Below are 24,237 nucleotides of genomic sequence, written 5' to 3' on the forward strand. Positions count from 1 at the left end.
CGATTGCTTGTTAGTCCCTCATTTTCTTGGGCTTTAAATTCACTTGCAAACACATAAGTATGCTCTATGCACATTGCAAAATGAGTAATTTGCAAAATGACTAAAATTTCCAGTCATTTTGCAAAATTATTGTTTCAGCCAGTCATTTAGTAAAATTACCATTTCATTAATTTCTCAAAATTTGGCATTATTTTTCTACACGTGTATTTCTACAAAACTATACAGTCACTTACTTCCACTCTTGAGAATATTTTGTAAAATTATTTAAATTGTCAGTCGTTTCACAAAATAGACGTATCTCTCATTATAACTGTGAAATATATTATGGGACCTTTAAGGCTATTAGGAGGATTATTACATAGTTACTACGGACACGTCAACAGCGTATTTCAGAGTATTCTAGTTACTGGAAAAGAAACCTTTTCTCTGAATTCTTGTCCATAAGCACATGCAATACTTCCTTTTTAGTTTTAGGTGCACAGCAGCTTCCTGAACTGGTCTGCCACATACGGCATCCCATCAAAATGCTTTGCAGTGCCGTAGAGCTTGGATCCCTGGGGACACTGGAAAGGGAAGTTCAGACCTGCATGAATGGGTCAGATGATCCCTGTGCCCCCCACTTGTTGTTATAGACCCAAACGTGTTCTCCAGAGAAGAGAAGACTGTTACGCTACTCAGGATCTCCTTGACACAGTCTCTCACAGATGATTTTACTGCTCCTAGCAGTACTGAGCTGTCATGCCAAGTGTCACAAAAAGACTCCAGCAGTAATACTAGCCTTTTTATAAGTGTTCTAAATCTTGTACATGTAATGTGGTTGTGGCTAGGATAACTTCACCTTTGTAGCATTTCAGGTGATACTGGGGACACTTCTGGTGCATCAGATTGCCCACGATGCTAGTAAGTCACAAAGGCCTGAAGCTTTTAGTCACTGATTTCATGATATAATTATACCTTTATTTATGTGTATATACATATAAGTATACACAGGGTTTTCACAGCCACCCAGATTACAAGTCTGAGCAGAAATCTGCCCTGGCCAAGTGCTGAGCAAGTCTCCCTTACAGTCAATTAACAAAATGGGCAAGTGAAGTAATTTAATATCTGAGATATTTAATTCAACTAGTAATATTTTCATCTAAACTACACTGTGGTGTTTGTGCTTCTTTTTAATTCTTCAGAGTGTTGGAGGGAAGGGGAGGAGGAGGAATTATTTTATACCTACTGAGCAACCATAATTATTAGCAGTTTCGCTTCTTCTGTTCAGCATAAGTTTTCAGCATGATGTTGTGAGTTGCAGTGGTTTTTCCTTATGTGGGTTTTGTCTGTAAGAAGAGAAGGTTGTCTAGCGCTGTACATATGCATCAGTCTGAAAAGGGGGAAATCCTGATCTTTAAAGAGCAACGTAAAGGCAAATGTCTATTGCAGATTGCTGTGTAATGGGAGAGGTATCCAAGTTACCTTTGCAAATGCAAACTTGGGTCAAAGTTGGATGCAGCCACGATGGGCAGCCTCTTCCCTTTCACCTCGCAAAGTAAGGGCCCCGCAGCAACTCAGTAGTGATGGGTGGCTTCGTCTCCCCTTCTTTCTCCCCACACCACAACCCCCCCACCAGCCTGTTTGTAGTCAGATGACCTCTCTACATTGCTTCACACACCCAGCATTAGTTATTTAGACCCAGTGTGGAAATATTTATACTAGATTACAGGCTCTAGAGAGCCCTACCTGAGCACCATCAGACACACATTTGTCCAAACAGGACAACCCAAAGAACAGATACTTGGTGCTACACTGAACACCGGAGGGTGGTGAGTTTTTCTTACAGGCTTGGATTTGACTTCTACAGGCATGTGGACCCTTTCCGTCAACTTCAGTGGGATTTTAATCAAGCCTTAGACAGGTGAAAAAATGTCATCTTCTGTGAAAACATGTGCTTTAACACCCAGGTCGTGCAAGTATTTCCATATAAAGATGTGCTTCAGGCATGTAACCTCTGTCAGTTGCAGTTATTCAGTAGGCGGTCCCAGAACTTGCCACATAAATGTGTGCAGGACTGGGGCTCTTGTGATGCTCAACAGTAATTGCTTGCTTGTATTTGTGCTTTTAATTGCTATTTGTCACAGTATTTAATGAGCTGCTTTCAAAAATTAAAAAAATAAATACATTGTGCATTGAATTTTCTTTCAGTTTGGAAGTGAAGCAAGTTGCCCTTCTTTTGTTTTTTCAACACTAAGTAGGCATTAAAACAGAACTGTCCCTAAACATACAAGTATTCAAAAGAAAATCAAAACCAAAAAACCCTGAAGGAAATACATCTTTCTGCAGTTGTCAGCAGATACATTAGGCTTTCTGTGGCAGCCGAAGGACCTTCTATCCCCATCAGCTGAAATTCCATTGTCTTATCCTTTTCCTTCTTTTGACAAGATCTGTTCCCATTGAAACAATTGGAAAATTTTCATTTTACTTTCCTGAGCTCTGTATCTGTCAGTGTTGTCCCCCTGTGAATATGAGGACTTTTTGGAGTCTGTCAAAGAGATATACTGCAGGCTGAAATGAGAAAGATGCCATATGTTATTTGGGTAGAGTAGCTTATTGTCTTACAATAGTTAAAAAGAGTTATGATGGGGTTTTCCCCTGATGTTATTTAAAGAAGAAACAGCGTTTGTTAGAGACAAGCCTTTGCCAATATATACTTTCTAAACCATAAAAAAGTCACATGGTTTTATCTTATTCCCATTGAACATATTTTTTCAAAGCCAAGAAAAGAGCATCCTGACAATGGCGTACATAGCTCAGAGTAATTGTCCTAGCGCTCTTTGTGTCTTGGTGCACTCCTAAATAAGCGTTGACAGATGTTGCAAGTAGTTGTCATGAAGATAAGAAAGGGGGGCTGGTTCAACAACCGAGAATAAATCTCATGTGTTTTAACTACATAAAAGAATCAGAGGCAAACACCATGCACAGCTTCTCTCACATATTTTCTGAGTGGAATCACTGAAGGATTGCCACAGTTACATAGCTGAAGGTTTATCTTCTAACGCAATGGATAATGCACATGAAGAGTCCAGCAACTAGGCTTACAAATTAAAGAGGATTATTATATTGGTGGTGATAAATCCTCAGTAACTTCAGTTTGGGACAGCAGTTCTGTATGCACGGACCAAAGCAATGCCCTGGGGGCTGTAGAGACATCAGGCTCCCCTGAACATGCATGGCAGGTGGAGAAAGAGATCCCTGGAGCTCACTAATACTTGCTGATATAATTGACTTGCACCATTCACTCTTTTATGGTTTTGATTTCATTTCACACAGACTCAGTATGTCTGTTTTTCTGTTTATCTGTTCCTCCTCTGCATTATATAAAGGATAGATTGATTGAATACGCCCTTAATAGGATAGACATGTAAGATCAAAGTGTTAATGAGACTTGTTCTCTCTTGTTAGCAGTGGCAACAAAAGCCAGTAATTTAGGATCATTTAGCATTTTATGAGTGCCAGTCTTCTGTTACTACAAAATTATTCAAGGTACCCAGAAATATAATGACTGTGAAGAGCTTCAGCTGACAGGGTAATAAAATAGTAGACTGAGTTCAGAGTCAGTAAATGCAAAATAACATATAATAAGAGGAGAAAGAACCCTAAGAATTTCTGTACTGGGAAGTCCCTACATGAGCAGCTAGCACTCACGAGGGAGACCTTGGAGTTCTTTTCTACAGTTCTCTAAAAAAGCCATCTGAGGCCAGCAGTGAAAAAGGCATTTGGGAATTACTGGGAGAGAAATGAAAAGCGAAGAGAAGATGTATTGCATTATACTGCAATATAAATCCCTAGTGACCCCACACTGTGGATCTTGCATGCAGTTCTAGAAAGACTATGATAGAACTAGAAAGAAAGTACACCTGGGGAGCAGGAATGGTCAAAAGCATGGGAGGTTTCTGTACAACTTTTTATTGAGTAGACTAGGACTCTTCAACCTGGAAAAGAGGCACTGGAGAGGGACAGAGGATCCATCGGATCAAACATAACATATGGAAGAAGAAGGAGCAATGACCATTCCCTCCTTCCAATTGTACAAGAAATAAAGGACAGCAAATGAAAACAGCAGTTATCAACTTAATCAAAGGAAATACCATGTTTGTGACTAACGTGTTGAACTCACCATTGCAAGATAGTTTAGATACGCATAAACAGGTTCAAAATAGTAATGTAGACAAATTAACAAAAGCAAGGTGTATCAACTGCTCTGACAACGTGGTTACAACCTTTGGCCACAGTTTGCTGGGAAAATAAAATAGGGAAAGCAAACTCTTTCATTGTCTCTTCCTGGATGTGGCAGATACAGGATGTATGTATAGATGGACCTGGGATATTATTATATCCCCGAAAATGTGCTGTTGTATTTTCTTTCTCAGATTTATCTCCTGCACTCATGGGCTTTTTTATCAGCAGTTCTAGGATTTGCTTCAGGCTTGCAATGTGAATGCTTGTTGAGTAGGCTGTGTTAGTTTCTATACCAGACATATTCTTCTTTCTTCCTCCTTAAGCATGTCTTGACCCTCATTAATTAACAATATTTTATTCACATGCACTATATGACTGATAAAGTACCTCTAGGCTACTCTAGACTTAGCATTTTCTTCTCTTTCTTTTTGTTTTGATTTTTTATATTGTATGTTCTACACAAGATGTCAGCTCTGCTAACTTCAAATATATTCTGCAGTCTATTCTATCCATCTGGCATCCTCTTCTCCAAATTAGCATGGTAATAGTACATTTTCCCCTGGGATCATAAGTAAAACATGGGCCTTCATAGATCTTTTGTTGCATGGAAATATTCACAGCTCGATTTAAGATAAAGACCAACAAAACATGGGGGGCAGCATGGGGGCGATTCAACCTGTGTGTTTCATTAAATGTGACTTATTTTTAAGATGCATATTCACTAATCTTTTGTGGGTATAGAGTTAGTCAGGACATATAACACAGATACTAAATGAAATTTCCTATCATTTCCTTTCTGCATCAGAGGTTTCAGAGTAGCAAGTGATCAGCAGCAACACGGCTTCAGGTTTTCCAGTGTAACAACTCTCATTCCTACCTCTAGGAGAATAAATTGCCTTATTTTAAAATTTAAAAAAACAATAAATAGTTTTGGGGAGGATCTGCCAAATTCCCTGACCTCCTTCACAGCTGGGTCTCAGTAAGAGTTTTGCTGGCACAGTTCAGGGGGTAGGAACAAGCAGGGTGCATGCTTGAAATATCTTGCATTACTGCTGCCACCAAATCATGTCTCTCTCTCTTCTAAAAGAGTTATCAAATCAAAGTTACCAAAATATACTTATAAAATTATAAGATGTCAGACATAATCTGCATCCTTTTCTAGCACATCTAACAAGAAAATTGATTTAGTTATGTCGTTCAGACTGGAAGCATCTGGTAGTGGCCTGTGCTGGAGAAGAAGACACCACATTTAAGGATTTACTAAGAGAAGGATAGTTTTGGTGACTGGAGCGTGGGTCTGGCATTAAGGTAGCTGGAGCTGTGACACGGGCTTCCCGTCTGAATTTGGGAAAAGCTCTAAATAACTCTTCATTTTTTATTTCCTATCGATAATAAGGGCGTTCATGTTTCCTTTTACACTTCACTAATCTTGGCTCTGTAAAATGTTTAGGACAAGTGAGTGTTTCCACAGCAGCCAGCATAGTGTTTATGGATCACTGATTGCTACCATAAGGAAAACACTAACGCTGTGACTTGCTATGCCACTTGTTATAAAACAGCATTACATATACTGACTAGAAACTAATAGGATGTGGCTGAAAACTCAGAAAAAAATGCCTTTCTTCTCTACTCCAGAAATTCCAGTATGAAGCCTTACATTCAGATAGAAATTTAAATACCTTATTAGTGCAAAGTGAGGTGTCTGGGGGAAATAGGAATAGACTAACCCTCCAGGTAAGACACCTCATGAGGAAAATGGGGTGAACCCAGCTAAGGCCAAAAGGCAAGAAAGCGTAGCAGGCACAGAGTGACAAACAAACCAGTTCAGAAAAATATTGACTGACCAGATGAAACAGTGTCCTGGGATCCAGTTGCAATACCTGGAGGTGTTTCTTTCACTCCAGGTCCCACACTAAGAAAGCATGTGGCCTATTTCTAGGCAAGCCCCCAACCAGTCCTAGTGCCAGGTGAGAACATCAACAAACAGCAGCTTCCACTGCTTGCTTTTTTTCACTTCTAACCCTTCTGTAACTGTTGTGGATACACAGGCAGCATGCCTATTCAGGTCTTCACAGAGGCAAATTGGCCTATAAAAACGATCCTCTTCATTCAAGGTGGGCTCTGCTTTATGCATCATTGGGTGGCTTTATTGCTTTCCCTTAAGCTAGCCAAAATAGTGAAAGGGACTTAACTGTATAGCTCTAACCTGTCCTGTAGCTACTCCACGTTGTCCTGGTACCACATCTTTCTGGAGCAGAGGTGGCAACTGGTACCTATGTGAGGTTAAAACAAAGCAATCAAGTGGAACTAAGTAGAATTTCAGGAATTTAAGTACAATACAATATTTGGCCCTACAATGATTCGTGTTTCACCAACACAAGCTTCCTCTTCTATATCTCAACCTTGAGTTGAAAATAATGTATTTTTCATTCAGTCTGGTAATTTGCACTGGTGTATGACTTTGAAACCATCCCAGCATTAAGACCATATTAATGTATCTTGTTACAAATATGTAGTGAATTGAAGATATTGAGGCAATTTTTAATTGAAGGGGTTGAGGCAATATGACAGTTGCCCTAAAATGTCAGCATAAAAACTTTAATCGTTTTGTAGGGAGAAAAGAAACTTATGGAAAAAATATTTTCAACTTCTGTATTGTTTTAATTTTTGTCTTCTGTGAGCCACCTTTTAAATTGGCCCATTACGTGAATCACCTGCCTTTAGTGACACCTGAAGCAGGCATATCTACTTGTAACAAATGCAGCTGGTAAGGTACACGGTAAGCAACCGTGTCCTTGAGGAGGAGATTGATTAAGCATTTTTCAGCACAAATAAATGTTATTCTACCTCCTGTGGGAAGTTTGTTTACTTACAGTGATGCACAGAAATGTATTTGCAGTTTGGGCTATCTAGAGGCCAGAGCAACTTTGCCCTGAACAAAAGCAGAGAAATACTCGATTTTATTTTCTCTGCCAGAACTGATTTACCAAAAATGGTGGCTTTGTTGTCCCAGAACTATTGCCAACTTTGACCCAAATCTGTGGAGATAAATGCTGTTGGAAAGAAGTACAAAGATAGAACACAGATATAGATTTACAGAGCTAGAAAAAGAAAATGTGAAGCTTATCAAATAGCTTAGTGATTAGAGCATTCCTTTGCTGTAGGCAAGACATGTTGATGGTCCTTGTGTGGTAAGGCTCATAGGCAGCACCTCCCTCCGTAGACTGCACCTGGCAAAGAGAAGGGGGAGTTTGTGACAATGGTGACAATGATAATGATACACAAATGGAGACAGTTTAAGACAGCTGCATCAATCTCTCAGCTCTAGACCCTTCTTTTTTTGTTGTTGTTTTCCCAAGTTTAGGGAAAGATGGAAGCCCTCCTCCTCCTGTTTTGCAAGATCAACTGCAGAAGAACTATGTTATTTTTATTACATACATACTCTTTTAGACTTAAAATGGTAAATGCACCTATACCAAGGCTGGAGCTATCTAGTTTTATTTCTCAAGGACTCTCAGATAGTAGCAAATCCTTCTGCCTTCCTTGTGTATGCCACCAGGCAAGTGTCCGTGAGCCCAGTGCTGTGGGAAACCCATGAGCCAAACCAGCTGCAAACAGTGGCCTCACAAACATTTGATTGGGAGCCCTTCTCTGGGTGCCCAACAATCAGTTAGCCTTGCAGCCTCAAGCAGCAAGGATAAGTATTTGTGGCAGTGAATTAGCTACTGAAATACCAAAACGTGTTTCAAGGTGTCCCTAAAACCCTTACAAAATAAAGTCAAAACAGCAAAAGGAAAACTATTTTATTCTTCCAGTAAAGGAGCTAGAGGGTTACTTGAATTCAGAAAGAAATAAATTGTAATTCTGAATATAAATTACATATTTTGAGAACACTTCCTACATTAGATTAGTCCTTTCTTAAGACAGAAGGGAGAGTTTGGTTTCCTTGGATTCCTTCTTTGGAAAGGGTTTCTGTCACATCAAATTTGCAAAGGCAAACAACAGCGCTTTTGCATCTTTTTTTATAAATCATGCTAAGTTCATATCAGGCACATGTACAAATCTACTGCTTGGCATTGTACTCTGTACTTGGAGTGAGCCACGTGCCATGGGTGTGTTCAAGTGAAAAATACTGTGTTGATTTTGGACACATTATGCTTATATAGATGCATTTTGGCCTGTGTGGGCCGGAAGAGAAAGCAATGACCTGAATAGCCAAGCATGAATCTCAGTTAAAACATTTACACAGCTGAGACCAGGAATCTCTCCTGTGCATAGAAAAAACAGTTGAAGCTGTGAAATGCTTTCCAACCTATCGCTGCCTGGAAGAGCAGCATGAGGGAAGGCTGGTCTGGAGATTACATTTGGAAGGACAGAGAGATGTTTCCATTCCCATCACTGGCTGGTGCACAGCTCTGGTTTTTCTTCTTCCCTTTCGTTGAAGTTGCTATCTATCAAAGCAGAGCAAAAATAATCATAAAATATTCTGAATAAGCCACTAAGTTTTAAATTTAATATAGTGATAGAATTGCTTCTGTAATTAACTTGTCCCTCCTTTTTTGCCAGAAGAGTTTGTGTTTATGTTTATGTATACATACATGTACATACATGTATGCACAGATACACATATACTGTGATGATGAGTATTAGGTTAGGGCACTTCAGACTTTCCTCTAGAAATTAACCCAAAGGAGGAAAAAGCCTCGCAGCAGACAGTTCCTGTGCATCATGCAGCATTTGGGGAGCCCAACATGGTTTGAAAGAATGAAGTGGCAACCTAAATACTCACATTACAACCAGGGCCTCACGTACTCTCTGCAGTGTCCTTAGAGAGGCTGCAGGAGATTTTTAAGAGAGCTCTTTACTCTCAGTGGATTTGGATTCTGTAGAAACAAAGGCAGTTGAAAACTTTACGTCTTTTATTTTGTGGAAGGCCAGCACCCTTTGCATGGAAGATAAATGAAGCCCTGTCACTCATTCTCTCAGCAGCCATCCTTTGAGGGGATGTGACAGCTCATGGAAATGACCCTGCACAGAAAGGCCTGGGAGAGGACGAGCAGAATGTCTTCTCAAAACTAAACCACCGAGGGACTGCAGGGTACCACTTTAGCAGTTGCCTGAGACTGTTTGAGGGTGGCCAGTAGAACAGCCCTGCCTTGCTCCCAGCCATGAGTCCCCACCACATCCCTTGTGGTGGCATCATTAAATCACACAGCTGCATCACCCCATTGATCCGTCTGGTCATTTCTGCATTACCTCTGTGTTTTGTAGGGTTGCCTTTCAGCCAGAGTGGGCCAGAGTAAGGAATCTGTGCCTGGAAGTGGTGGAGGAGAGCAGGTCCGCTCCTGTCACAGTAGCAATGTGGTTTTAGATTGACTCAAGCCCCGTGTGAAACTGCACTCATGGGCGGAAAGAACCCAAGCAGAGGCTTGGCCAAGAACACTACAGTTAAACCTCCTCTATGCTTATGACTAGCAACAGCACATTTTTAGTGCTAAAACACTCGCTTTTATCTCCTGGATCTGACTTTTCTCTTTTATGCTGAAGTAAAGACTGTGCAAAGTAGTTGAAAATACAGCCATTTCTCTCTTGCAATATTCTACCCCTACGAACATGCTAAACACTGAGACAGCACCAATTCAAAGTGCCAGCTACGAAGTCACTAATGCAACTTTCTGAAATAAATCTTAACGCTGTCTGGAGATCTCCCATCCAAGTATTAATGAAGCCCAGCCTTTCTTAGCTTGTGAGCTTCCACAGCGTAGCTGTTGCAAGCCAACCAAAATGTTATCTTAAACATACTTTGAACCAGGGTAACTTACTGCCCTCCTGTCTGTGCACTGTAGTTCAGTGTGTTGCATTACTTCAGATGTCACCAGTTTCTGTTCCAAGTATAAAGAGGTGCTCTTCTTCAGCTCTTCTTTCACTAATAGAAATTTGCAGTGCAATGTACACACACACAAAAAAAAAAAAAAAAAAGGAAAGAAAGAAATGATTGCTGCACAGGCTTCTAAAAAGAAAATACCTCTCAGACAATAGTCATGTTGCTTCATAAACTACAGAAAGTCTTTGAGATACACTATGTTGAGGGGATTGGTCTGAAGAGCCAGTAAGGAAAATTGTGACAAAAATATGTTAAAATACATTGTGTGATTCTCTAACTCAAATATAAGTATTTTGCAAATTCTGTTGAAATGCATAAAGTTAAACTTATATAACTGTTCTCAAAATATTGTACATAAGAATTTAGTTACTCCCATGTTTTCAAAATGAAAAGTAATACCCTGTTATTTTTCTAGCAAATTCACATAAGATACTGGCATTATGGAGAAAGTCAGTACCATGTATCTTAAACTGCTTTCATGAAGGATTGTGTGTATAGCAGTGAGGAGTGGGAAAACGGTATGTCTGTCATGAGGGATTGTATAATTTTATTTGGGTTTTCTAACAGCTAGCATGTGTTACTGACAACACAAATTAAGTGTTCACTGATGAAACGGAAGGCAGTAAGAAAAATACAGATTTAGTAGAACACCATATTTTTGTTATTTTGAATAACAATGATAACAGGAAAGTCAAAGAAACTTTACAAAGGAAAACTGACCTTCAGTGTTTCCTAGAAACATACACCAGAGAAAACCACCTAGAAATGACCTCTCTATATCAACTTATTAGTCAAGACACATTCAATTATGAGTGCTAAATGTGCATCAGGCCTTGTAGTCTATCTAATAAACCCTGCCATCTACACAATAAGCACAGATAGCTGTACCCGGCAAGAAATTTATCATTGCTATAGTGTGACGTTACTATAGTTGCGATGTTACTATAGTTGCAAAGTATGCAAAATATGCTTAGGATACAGTGACATAGTATTACTACAGAATACCGGAAGGCAAACACATGAAATATCTGCTATATCTCTGATATTGCTCAGATTCTTCCCATCCGCAGTGTATGTCATGTCAGTGCTGGACTAAGAGTCGACATGGCCGTTACCGTCCCCTGTTTGGCATGTTTCCGCCTACCTGGGGAGCTCCTATTAAGGAAGAAATAGTCGTGGCCGATGAGTCAGCTCTGCTGCTATTGTGGCTGGTAGGATCAAAGGAACAGATGAGCTCCAGGAAGTTTGCACGCTGCGTATGACACAACACAACGCAAAGGCTCTTCGACTTAATATAATGTACCACTAAAAATATACTAGTGTTGTAACAACTCCAGAAAATAGCTAGCATACACAAATCTAAAAATATTGGTCCTATTCTCTCGCCACAGGATACCAATCACGTCAGTGGGAGCCCACTTAAAGATAGTGGGAAGTCTACGGGAGTTACTCACATCCTGCATGAGTCCATGTCTCCTTGAAATCCGCAGCCATTCCTTTAGGACTGCTACTTGTTGTTATTTACCAGATTGTGACATTCAACTTGTTTATGCTTTCCCGTTCTCTTTCAACTCATGCTTTTCCTTAAGAGAAATCATCTGAGAGTGATTTAAGCTTTGGTTAAAGTAAACTTAAAAGTTTGGGACCCCATGGAAATAAAGCCCTAGGAGTGATGACCTTTCTAATTTCTCTCCAATACCCTTTTATCTCAAGGCAGTGCTGTTATTGAACATGTGTCCAAGACTGGTTTTCACTGCATTTTCTTTGGGGATGTTTTCCTTTTTTTCTTGAGACGTCTCAAGAGCTTGGTCCTGAAACAGCTGACTTCTAAAGCAGTTTGGGTTTGAGCTGGTATCTTTTGTCTTCTCTCTTTTAACAAATCCTCAGTGCTAAATATGGCTGTATATAGAATATTGCCTTACTTGCTTCTGTGGGTGTGTATTGCCTCTTATATTTCCCATGTTCAGACACACAATATCTTTTTTCATCTGCTTTGCTTTCTGCAATCCCAGACAGCAAAACTAGTCTCTGTTCTCAATGCTGAAAACATACTAGTTTGCTTTCTAGGTAAGAAGCAGTACACCAGAAGCTGGAAAATTAAATCACAAAACATATATCCCCCATTTGGCATGCCAAAAAATTATAGCAACTGTAAAAGAACCATTATAACAGTATGTAAAACGTACCATGTCATAGTACCATTGCTCCTGTTCAGAAATAAATACACTGTCTTTGCTACACTTTAAGGGAGCCCTTACATACAGAGGTTATTCTGTTGACTTCAACAGAGTCACTTCTGGCTATCAGCAAGACACAACAGGCCACAGTTAGGACTTAATGGAACCGCCAGAAGCCATTCAGTTAATGGTACATCATTTCATTAAGGAAAAAAGTCCCCTTATAAATAATTTGCATGAACTTAGTGTCCTACTGGTTTATGTTTCTTTGGTGCTCTCCATTTCTAGGCAATCTGCATTGCCACACAGTTGCTTAACCTTAGATTAGGGGATATTATTCTTTTCCATTAACATTGGCTCAGTTTCTGCCCTGCAATATTTTTCATGCAACTGTTGCTGAAGTCAATAAGGTTACATTGCTGCACGAAATGACACAGGATCTCATTTATTATATTGTCAAGATACCAGCAATAGCCTTAAAATTATAATGCTTTTATTATACCTCGTCAGTATGTCTACTGACTTAATCTGGATATTATAAATATCATGCCAGTAGAATTTCCCTTGAATGATTTGCATATTGCCAGGACTTTCTATTTTAGATAAGGTTTAGTAGGTTATAAGCCTTCTGCTCAATGTTTTCTACTGGTCTAAAATGATAAGCAGTAAGTAAAAAACTGTATAATGCTGACAAAATTCTGGGAAACAATGAATGAAGCTTTGTTTCCAGTGCTCTTCTCTCTTTGGAAAACTAAAACAAACGGTTGCAAAAAAGCACCTGAGAACTAGTCTCCCCACGTGGATGTGACTCAGGTAGCTGACTTACATTGAAATAAATGCCACAAATACCAGGTCTGCTACTCACCAACTCACAATATGGCTGTGTCCTTCATCAGAGCAGCCGTATGCTCAATTAAAACATGTAATTAAAACTGGTCACAACAGAGAAAGTATTATATGCCATCATAGCCCCTGAGGACAGGTAAACTCATTGAGACGTGGATAGCATTGGGAGGTGGGAGGGAAAGGATGGTGGGACAGATTAAGATGTCAGTGTGGCAAGAAAAGGATACCAGCCTCAGTAGACTATGTCAGCTTTTGCTTATTCGCTGTGTATCCTGTGTTCTTCTGCCACTATCAGATGGATAGGAACAGGTTTCTGTGCTTTACTCCTGCAGAGCTTTTCCACAGCTTATCAAACCTTTCAGCAATTCAGATTACATCCCTCCTCTGTCCTTCAACCACTAATGTAACACTGGATTGCCTTTTTCTTTTGTTTTAATCTTTATTTCTGTGAAGAATGATTTGATTTCCAGAAACACACATCTTCTTGATCAGTTTTATCATAAGCACAGCAGAATGTGTATAAATATAGAAGCCTGTTTATTTCAAGATATTTTTTCCACACTGCATCCGGTCAATGGTTTAGATTAGAATTTAGAGAGTTGAATGAAAACAGGGCTGGGGCACTGGATCAGCTGTTAAAGGGTGGGGAAGGAGCGGTCTTCCCATTATTTGAATTGTCTGCCTTCTTTACGTAAATTAATAGCTATTCTCCAAACAGTAAAAAAGTCATCAGTATTTAGCAGCCAGTGGATTATTTTTAAATACCTAATCCAAAAATTATTACCTCCTTATTTTTTTGAGAATGTATGTCTCATAGGTTTTTCCACAATCACTCAAAGATTGAATTTGGGATTTTCAAATATATGTGCTATGATTTTCCTTAGGTGATTTTTATCTCCAGCTCACATGGACAGTTACTTTCTTGAAGAAACCAGAAATACCTTTGGGCTCAAAGGGCCTTAATTTTATCTGTTCATCCTTGGGAACATACTTTGAGTTTACAGAGAAAGGAAAGAATTTACCATAAATAAGGTATATCAAGATGATCTATTTCTTATCTTACTGGTGTTTTGAGCAAAACTACATAGACTTCACAACTCCAGATGAAATGGAAAAAGTTACTAAAAAGAAAGGAAAAGTCACAAGAGATTTAGAATATGCCTTAACTCTTTCTTCAGCAGCTACCCTTAGGCACAGAATCAGAGGAATGAAGAATAGGAGCAGAGGCCTTTAACACCACCTGAAACATTGTGTGTATTCCAGGATCACACATACAGATTTGAGAATGACAAGGCTTTCATCCTCACTCCGCTCTACACGGGATCTCCAGGAAGACAAATCCTTGTGGTTTAGCCTTGTTTGGACAGGGCTCCCTTTGATATTATTTTGGACCTTGATCAAGGAGGTCTAGGGTCTCCAAGCAAATTTTTTCCCCCCAAAAAAAAATTTCCAACCTGAGAAATTGCCAAGTGCTTCCTCCAAATTTATAGATGTACTAGCCAGACAACTGTAAACTAAGCCTCCAGGTTCTGCCGTCTTAGCCATCAGATAGCTGCCAGCATCCCCAGGTTCATCAATAGCTAAAAAACCCTTCCCGAAAGCATGACTACAATACACAGTTCTGATCCCCACCCATTTCAGGAGAATGGAGAACTAGAGAAGGCCCAGCAAAGGACACCAAGGATGAGCAAAGGTGTGTGTGGTTCCATCACACAAGCAGCATAGAAAAAGGATGTCTGGAAAAGACATGATTGAGGGGAGATATGGGAGAAGTCTCTAAATTCATAAACGGGAAGAGATAGTCACTAAGTTTTACAACACAAGCAACAGGGCACAAAAAAAGACATTAGCAGGTTGGGGGGGGGAAAGCTCTGTGTTTTATTGGGCATCATATAGAACTTCGCAGAGCGTATTGCCATGGGACAGTGAGGAGAGTGATATTCGAATAGGTTCAAAGAGACACTGGACAAATTCACGCCGGAAAGCTATATCAGTAGGACATGACTGTCCATATTGAACATCCAGCTCAGGAAGTCCCTGAAGAGCTGATTACCCAAAATGGGAGGCCAAACAAGGAAATGAATAATGTTGCATATCCTCAGTTTTATACTCTCCCATAAACATCTGCTGCTGGCCACTGCTAGAAACAGAAGACATGCTAGGTGGCCATTTGATCCTCTGTACTGCATTCCACCTCCTCCTCCTTTTCTTGGGGCATATTCTCCATCTTTAAAAAGATCATCTTTAAAACTTGTAGAAGGCCTGTGATGCATTATTCTTTTCTTAAAAGCAACATAAAGGCTGTACAGATCTGGATAAATTAAGACACACTTCCTAGTCACACTCTGCTGCTCTTCCCTCATTGTTGGCTAATGTTCCTTGTGTATTACACCAGTCTCTTCTCAAGATTTCAGGTCACCTCAGATTTACATGGCTTACGTTGTCCACCTTTGTCTTGCAATGAGATTCTTGCAGCTTTAGCATGATCCTCCCCTATAGGCGTATGCCTCTTTCCCCTTCCATCCTCCCTAAGACTTCGGTCTCTGCAAGTCCTTCTGAGGTTTACATGCTGACTCGAACACCTGGCTCCTTCTCCTCCCTCCTGGGAGGCACCCGCTTCTTCGAGCCCTTGTTCTCCACAGAGAAGTTTCAGAAAAATGTCTCTAACCAGGGAGCAATTGCTCCTTCATTCCTCCTGAGCCTCGTACAACCCAAACACAGGCACCCATTAATGCTGAGTCTGTTCCTAGGCAGAGGCACTAATGGCATTCACTCCTCCCTTAACCTATAGAGTGTCACCTTAGAGCCTAGTAAAAGGGTATCACAACACTTAAAGATAAAAGCAGTTCTGAAAAACAAACAAGAATATATATGTTCCCCATACGAAATCTAAAGTATAATCATCATCATACAAACCTAAATCTTGCCCCTACTTGCAGCAGCAATACATTGTATTTGGGCATAAGCAGTTGCTATGGGGCCTGATCCAACTCCCACAGAAGTCAGTGGGAGCCTTTAAATTCACTTCAGTGGGAGTGAAGCCTCAGCACTTGGTTATTTTGTGAACATTAAGATTATATGCTCTAAAAATGATGCTTTAGTTTATATAGATATAAAACCAAGCAATGTCAGTGACAGACTGATTCTTGAACAGGGGCCCTCAGTGCTACCGTATTGAAAATAATAAGTACAATTCATTGCAAATCTGTTTGTTATTCCTAGTGTAAAAATAGATCAGTCCAGCCAATGGGATTAACCACTCCATTATTTCCTGGCTGGTTTCTTTATTGTTGTTGTTGTTGTTTTTAAATAGTTTTCCTGTTCTGTTGTTACAGATGAATTCTGGTAAATATTTATTCTTACACTTGCCGTAAACATATTCCTTTCCTGGTAGGGCACCGCACAGCTCCAGATGTGCAGAAGTGAACCTTTTCAAAAACAAAGGGGGCCCCAAGTGTAGCCACACAACAGACAGGGGGCAAAAGGCTTGTTGCATCTTTGAGAAGTTGCTGCGTGTGGCTTTGCTGAATGCAGCCGTCTCGGATCTTAGGGATGTTTGACTTGGCCGCAGCTGAAAAGAGTCAGGATGAAGAAATACAGACAGGAAAAGGGTAAAATCTTGCCTCTCGAAAAGTCTTGATTAAGTTTGAGTGTGTTTCTCCTTACACCTACTAAGATCAGACTCTCTGAGCTGAAACTGCCACTGTTCATACCCAGGCGTGTCACTGTCCTTTGGAGGGGCGGTGGGAGTGTGCCGTGAGTGTCGTCTGCGCGGGGACCTCTCCCAGCCCCTCATCCCTGACATCAGGGCAACCCACTGAGTTGAGCAGGAGGGACCCAGGGCGCAGGGCAGGAGCTGTGGGCAGCCTGCGGTACACAGGGAAGGAGCTGTGAGCATCCTGGGGCATGCAGGGCAGGAGCTGTGAGCACCCTGGGGCACGTAGGGCAAGGAACTGCCATCGCCCCTGGGGTGCTGACACCAGCCTTTCCCGCAGCAGCCCTGGGCAGGTGGAGCCGGTGCGCGTACACCGAGTCCCTGCATGAAGTTTCTTGTGTCATTAGCCTCACCACCAGATCTGATGCCCCAAAATGCTTCACCCTCCCTCCTCTCCCCATCTACTGCTGTTCATCTGAGGGCCTGCCTTCTTTCCTGGCTAGGGCCATTCCTGCTTATTACAGCTCTGCTCCCTTCAGCAGTCCCACTTCTGGCACTGGGGAGGGATCACTTGTCTTGCAGAGCTTGCTGGCTGGGCTGGTTGCCCAAAGGAGCAAAAGCTATGTTACCCAAGCAAGTCATCCTGCACAGTATCCAGCCATGTGCTGGTGACACAGCATGTGAACAAGTGCAGTATCACTGCACTGGGGTACCCACAACTTCATTTTCATCAGCTTACCTGGTTTCTCCTATCCTGACAATGTGCCTGGTCTTCTCGAAGGGAAAGGGACCAGCGTCCCACTAGAGAAATGCGTGCTGAGTTACATGCACCCAACTGTGAGAGGATTCGGGCTGAAATTGTGTTTAACTCACCAAAGAAGATAAACTCTTCCTTTTGCCTTTTTGTGACAAATGAGTAGCACATTAACATTTGCGGCCAGAACAGACTTCCAGGGCCTTTTGGGTGCCTTGAACATAACTACCAGTAGAATCTGAGTAGCAGCAGATCAGAGCTAGCATCAGCTTATGGAGGTCAAGCCCAAGATGTAGCCACCTGCCCCCTCCAGACCTGGCTGAGCAGGACTGGCCTCACTCCACTGGCCCAAACATGAAAGTCTTAATCCCTCATGAGTGTCCTCTGCAAAACACAGGGACCTAAGGAGGCAACCCACAGAGATATGTAAATAAGCGTTTGTTCTTGACACAACTGAGCATATTAATGAGAAGAAAAAAAAAAAATTCCCTGCCTTCGTTATTAATACGCATGACTTGGCTGCAGAAACCTAATTTTTTGCCTAAAAAGGGAAGCAAGGTCAGTGCCTTCTCTCAGTGGTATTTCTCCATGTTTTCTGGTGCCTTGAAAAACAGCAAAAGCCAGGTGGAGTCACCCCAACTCTAGGCAAATATTATACCATTGTTTGTTATATGAACAAAGTGGCTGGCAGATGACCTTCTAAACATACCTAAGTTACTATTTCCTAGTGCATATACACACTGAAGCAGGAAACAGACTTCCAGAACATGAAAGCAAGATTTGCTTGCTTATCTCATTGTATTCTAATGTGATTTGAGGCAAACAAAAGACAACTACGGGCTTTGTTATCTTAATTATTCTGTACAGCCAATATAGAGCAGGATCGCAATGCATGATTAAACATAACTCTTATTGGCTTGCAAATTATTAACATAATTCCAGAAATTGCACATAATTCAGGAAATATTTTTCCTAACAGCCTGTCCTGACTAAGGACAGCTTTGTTCAGACCTATGTCGCATAATGGGATAAGAAGAGATCCACAGATAATATTCGCCTGGTATTCAGGTGCTGCCTGTCAGTTCTGCACATATTTTCTGCATATCTCTTAGCTGGGGGTTTTGGAACTGATCTGACTATATAAATAGTTGTATTTTATGATATGCAATGAAATTAGGGTTCAGTGCAAAGCATGTGGGAGTCCTTCTACAAGTCTGGATTTGTCCTATGTACTTACTCTAACACTTTTTAGAGAAGCTAGCAATGAAATACTGTGATACTCACTGAGTAACTGTGGGGTTTAGGAGCAGAACAGTTTGTGCCTTGTCAGGCTGGACTGTTTTAAGATATTTTGTTTGCAGGTATTGAGAGTTACAGTCTGTCAAGTATTAGTTATGAGTCAACTAGAGCTTAATTTCAGCTAAGATGGAGGAAGATGGGCGATAAATGGAGAAAAACTGAAAAAAGCTGGATGAATATTCGATTTTTAAAAATGTGAGAAAATTCAAATTAATCTGAGAAGATCTGCAAAGGAAAGATTAAATTCTGCCAGCTCCAGTCCTAGAAATAATCTCTGTAAATGTACCAAACTAGTCACATGAGCCAAATTTTACTTGCAGACTCTTTCCTCAGATGTATTCCCACCCTTCCAGTATTTTTCTTTTTAAATATTATTTCCACTAAAAAGGCTAAAACACATTTGGCTTTTCTGATTACACATACATGATGGCGTGATGCATTTTGATGATGTTTTTTCAATATTCATGACAGACAGTCCCACCCTCTAGGCTGTAACTCCCTTTGATTTCAGGTGAGATTTTTGCCTAATGATCAGGCCCTGGGGTGTTTGGCTCATCAGTTGCAACGTAATCAGCTAAGAAAAATTTGAATTGATAAAAAGTAGGAATAATGGCACAGACTGCTGGCATAGCAAATACATTTCAGGGTGTATGGGTAAGAAAAATCGCTCCCTCAAAAAAAAACAAATAGGCAATTAATGTTGTATATGCTACTGTGTCACCCAGTCACAATAATAGACTCCAGGAGGGATTCAGACAATGATGTTGTCAAATGTCAGACCAGTCCAGCAACAGTTTCAAGTTGCTGAGAGAGAGAAAGTTGCCGAGAGAAAGTAAATTCCCAACATTCTATGGGACTGAGTCCTCAAAGAGTTTGTGTCCATGCAGCAAGTCCTGCAGATCTAGCACAGACCTTTGAAATCAGCTCCCTGTGCCTGGCCATCTGTGTCCCAATATCTGCGGTCACCTGAAGGCACCCCAGTGATGTCAGGTAGATGCCACATGGGCTTAAGGATAGGCCAGTAGGGAGACCACTGTAGCAGCGGTTCACAGATAATGGACCACTTATGATACTCAAAGTTGTAGACCGGATGATCCAAAACTGGCCCACGTAACTATATGAAACAACTACGTAGTATTTCCAAGGTTTGATGAGAAAGGAGCACCATGGTATGAAAGAATTTTGTAAGATGCCATTAACTCATCCGAGGAGCTGAAGTCCCCTGCGTTGGGCAAAGCATCCCCTGACTGAATGTCTAGACTTAACTAGTGTGAACCAGCGAACCTCATCCCAGTACATACACTGCATCTCTTAAGTTTGAGCAAGGTTTCTCAGTGAAGTCTTTTTGGATAGCTTCTAAATTCAAGTCAAAGACCTAGAGGAGAATCTTCCCAGGGAATAGCAACAAGTAATCTTAATGAAGCCAGATGGCATAACGTATAGCTTCCCTTCTGTTATAGAAATCTTACACAGTATCAGAAACCGGTTATCACTTTTGTAATAAAATGTTTTCTGCCCAAATGCCGGACAAAAAGCATCCAGTCTCTGAGGCTGTTCTAAGGTGGTTTTTAGCCACCAAAGCTCCTGGTGTTTCTTTAGAGCATTTTCATTTTCTGAACAGCATAAATGATGTCACTTATTGATTGCCAAACCTATTTCATAATTTCAGTAACCTCCAGGGGACTGATTAAATCTGAAATACTTTGGCCTATTTTAAAGGAAGTCTAATCGTGTTTTTAAGTCAGCCTTGGAACACATGATTCTTTATTAACCTAATAAGCCTCCATTATCCCATTCCCAAAGTTCTATTCAAGCCCTGTATTTAGTGTAAAGTACCGTGCACTGGTTAATTAGAGCATATTATCTTGGATGAAAATGCTGAATCTTATTCTGCAGAGTCAGTGCTTGGAGAATTTGTTAATACGCTGCGTGTACCCAGATTGGTTCTTATCTGAGCCTTGGCATGTGTTAGCAGCGCAATTACCTACTTGCAATTGCTGCCTGCTACTTGGCAAAGGGGAATGCTGAACAGAGGGTTATTTCACTAAAGATAGAAAGTGACTCATTTTGATTACTCAGTCATGTCCTCTCCTACTTATGCATGCACAATGGGAAAGTCTGATGGTACCAGAGAAAAGAGAAGCAGCATGTGTTCAAGTCACTTCTCTTATTCACCATTTAGTTGTAGCAAAACTAAAAAGCCAATAATTGTAATATAACAAGAGCTAGTAATAAGACATTTCACCTTTGCACATTTACAAGGCAAATCTGAATTTAAAGGGAAATAACAAGTTGAATATGGCAAGAAGTAAAGGATGTAGATAACTCAATTTCATTTTTGTTTACCACAGTTTCCAGTCAGCTTGGCTTTCTGGTCTTTGTCTTTCTGTTAGTGTCACAAAAAGGAGAAGTGTTTTTGTCCAAACAGCATCCTGCTTTAAATTAGTGTAATACATTTTACACTAAAAGTGCATTTATAAAATACGCTCTTCCTAATCTAGGCTAGGAAGATTGAATAGACAGTGTATGTTGGTCAACATTTGTAAAGCCTTCTACTGACTTGGTAGCCCCAGTCCCATATTTAAGTGACCCAGGCCTATGGAAGTCTACTGAGACGCACAGACTTTCAAAACTATCTCTTACAGACATATTCCATTATTTTAAAAGATTTTTTGTGAAACTGCTCACCAACTATGTCCCATTTTCCTATTGAAAAAAGTATTATTAAATTCAAAATTTTGCAGCACTAAAAACTGTATTGCTAAAAAGTCAGAAGTAAACTGTTTGCCTCTACAATAATCTATTCTGATTGACGGTCTGCTCATTAAACCACTGTTATACCTTTTCAATGTTAATTAATTTAGTAATGCTCCCTTAATCTAATGCAACCTTATTTCAAACATTGGGAAACTATTTCCATTAGATGTTTCATTTTATCCCCATAAGGTTTAGACTAATGGTGTCATTCAAAATGCATGCATATTTGTGGTTATACATCTGACAAACTTCTGACAACAGCACATTAACGTAGCAGCAACATTTAAAATGAACATTGAGACAACGCATGTCATGCCCTCCTATCACACAGCATACACAGTACAGATTTTAATCTGGAAAAAAGACTAATAAATCTCTATGCCCTTCATGATTTTAAAATAAAATTGTCTATTTCAGCTCTCGTGACATCAATAGTAGTACATCAAATAAAACTATAACAGTTTCAAAACCATAAAGTAAAATCCTTCAAATAATTTTCTAGAACTTTCTGAAATGAAACCCTTTCTTAAAAAACCACGTCAACCCTGAGTTACCAGGAAAGCCCCCTCAGGCAGTGACTACACTAATGATACACGCTTCTTGACCTTTCACCAGTGTGCTGTGGCTATCCCAAAACCTTCTACAGTAGAGTTCACGCCTCCCACTGCTGAGACCGTTTTCCTCACTGTCTGAGTCCCGACTCCCAAGTCATTCCATGGGTCTTTTGTCCCTGCTCCTTGCAAAAAAACACATGATCTCTCTCTTCACCCTTGCCTCCCATGAGACTTCCCACTCTGAACGGTGTTCGAGATGAGGGATGAGACCGACTGACTTGACACAGAGCAGCTTCCAAACCAGGGAGCATGAATGAGGCTTGGAGCGAGGACTGAGGGTTGAAGCCACTCCCAGTACTTAGGGTGACAGTCAGGCTGCAGTGCCAAAGGCTGAGGACCCGTGCCTGTAACATTTAAGCAGTAGACCTTTCCTAATGCAGTTTACTTTGGCCACAGTGCATCGGAGCACGCTCATGAAAGCAGCACAGCCCGCGTAGCGAAGGGGACCATGACTCCCAACTGGAAAGGCAGTGCTGAGGGGCAGGAGGCAGTAATCCTCATGGCAGCTTAGCTGCCACCACCAGAGCACATGGGCTGAAAAGCTTTGGGCAGAAAGAAGAACTTAAGACACTTTCCAGTAAAATAACGATCAGAAAAGCTTGACATTTTCTCATCTCAATTGAAAACAGTCTTCTTTTAGGGAACAAAAATTGTTGACCAACAAATTGCCCACATTGTTACATTTTTCATTAAACAAAACCTCTGATCACTGTTTCAATGAGACTTTAAATTTACATGGCTTTAAATTTCCTTTTAGTACTCTTTCTTTACCTAAAAGCTAGTTCCCAGTGGAAAAGTGTAACGGTTCTCTGCAAATGAGAATATTAAAACATGATTTCAATAAAAAGAATGCATAAAATTCTGCCCAAATGGATACATTTGAACCTTTCAGAATGAAAATAACTTCAATAATTCTATTTTTTTTCCACGAAATGATTTCCCCATTTTTCAGCCACCTCTAATTATAACAATAACTTGCAGGTGTTTCCTGTTAAGTTGGTAATAACTGTGTCCTGGGATAATAAAACCCTTGGTTTGGCCCATTTATCATATTTAAATTATAACTTAAAGGTGCATCCTGTTTACAAGGTAATAATTATATATGGGACTAAACAAACTCCTCTGGAGCCAGTCCAGTCTATTGTGTTATGTTGGACTGGAGCATGGACTTGAAGAAACCGTAAATGGATAATGCCATAGGTAGTAAAAGTTGACTCTCCCCCCTTCACAAAGAATGCAAAAAAAAATACAAAAAAAAAAAAGTTGGTGTTTTGCCTATATTAGGAAATGAACTTTGAAAAACTAAACAGCTTCCAAAATGAATGATCAAATGATCTTAAAACCTTAGCTGATGGCCAGACGACTCAGTCAAAACACACCTATCCAAATTCTTTAGGGTGGATGTCAGCACAAGATGTAAATGCACAGGCACGCATCCCCCATTTTGTCTTCCGTGTCCTTCCAGCAGGTCTCAGGCCCCTCTTTGAACGTGATCCCCTGACTGTGAGGCAGCAATGCGATAGCCCCGTTCAAAGGCCACTGAACTCAGCCTCCCATATTTCTCCTTGCTCTGTGTGGTGGCTGGGATTTTAAAATATGCCCTTTTTTGTCAGGAACGAAAACCTAGAAGGTTTAAAAAAAACCAACCCTGGGGAAGGAGGTCAGCTATTGAACTTGCAAGTCCTCTGCCAGACAATTGCATTACAATGAGATTTGTTTTTTCATGCAAAGCTCTCCACCTTGCCCCAATCCCTTATACTGATGCGGGACCAAATTTCCAGCTCCTTCCCCAGCGTCAGCTCCGGTCGGTGCTTTCCACCTCAGTTGCTTAACAGCCTTCAGAACCTTGTGCAGTGGGACAACAGTCATTCCTTTGTCGAGGTCAGGGCTTAGGGGGCTGGGGAAGGAATTTGGCTTGTCCTGTGTACATAGGAAAGTAACAACTTCAGCGTGAAGCACAGAAAGAGATACTAGCATTCAAAAAAAACACTAGAAAAATAAACTACAGAAGCAACTAGTGCATTTGCTTT

General features: G+C 40.6%; 1 protein-coding gene across 1 annotated transcript in view; it reads left to right on the plus strand.

The window, feature by feature from the left end:
• LOC127026228 (potassium voltage-gated channel subfamily KQT member 1-like) overlaps window positions 1–24,237 on the plus strand; it is a 517,151-nt gene that overhangs the window by 434,414 nt on the left and 58,500 nt on the right. The window lies entirely within an intron of this gene.

Source organism: Gymnogyps californianus, chromosome 1 (assembly GCF_018139145.2).
Source record: "Gymnogyps californianus isolate 813 chromosome 1, ASM1813914v2, whole genome shotgun sequence".
Taxonomy (NCBI): domain Eukaryota; kingdom Metazoa; phylum Chordata; class Aves; order Accipitriformes; family Cathartidae; genus Gymnogyps; species Gymnogyps californianus.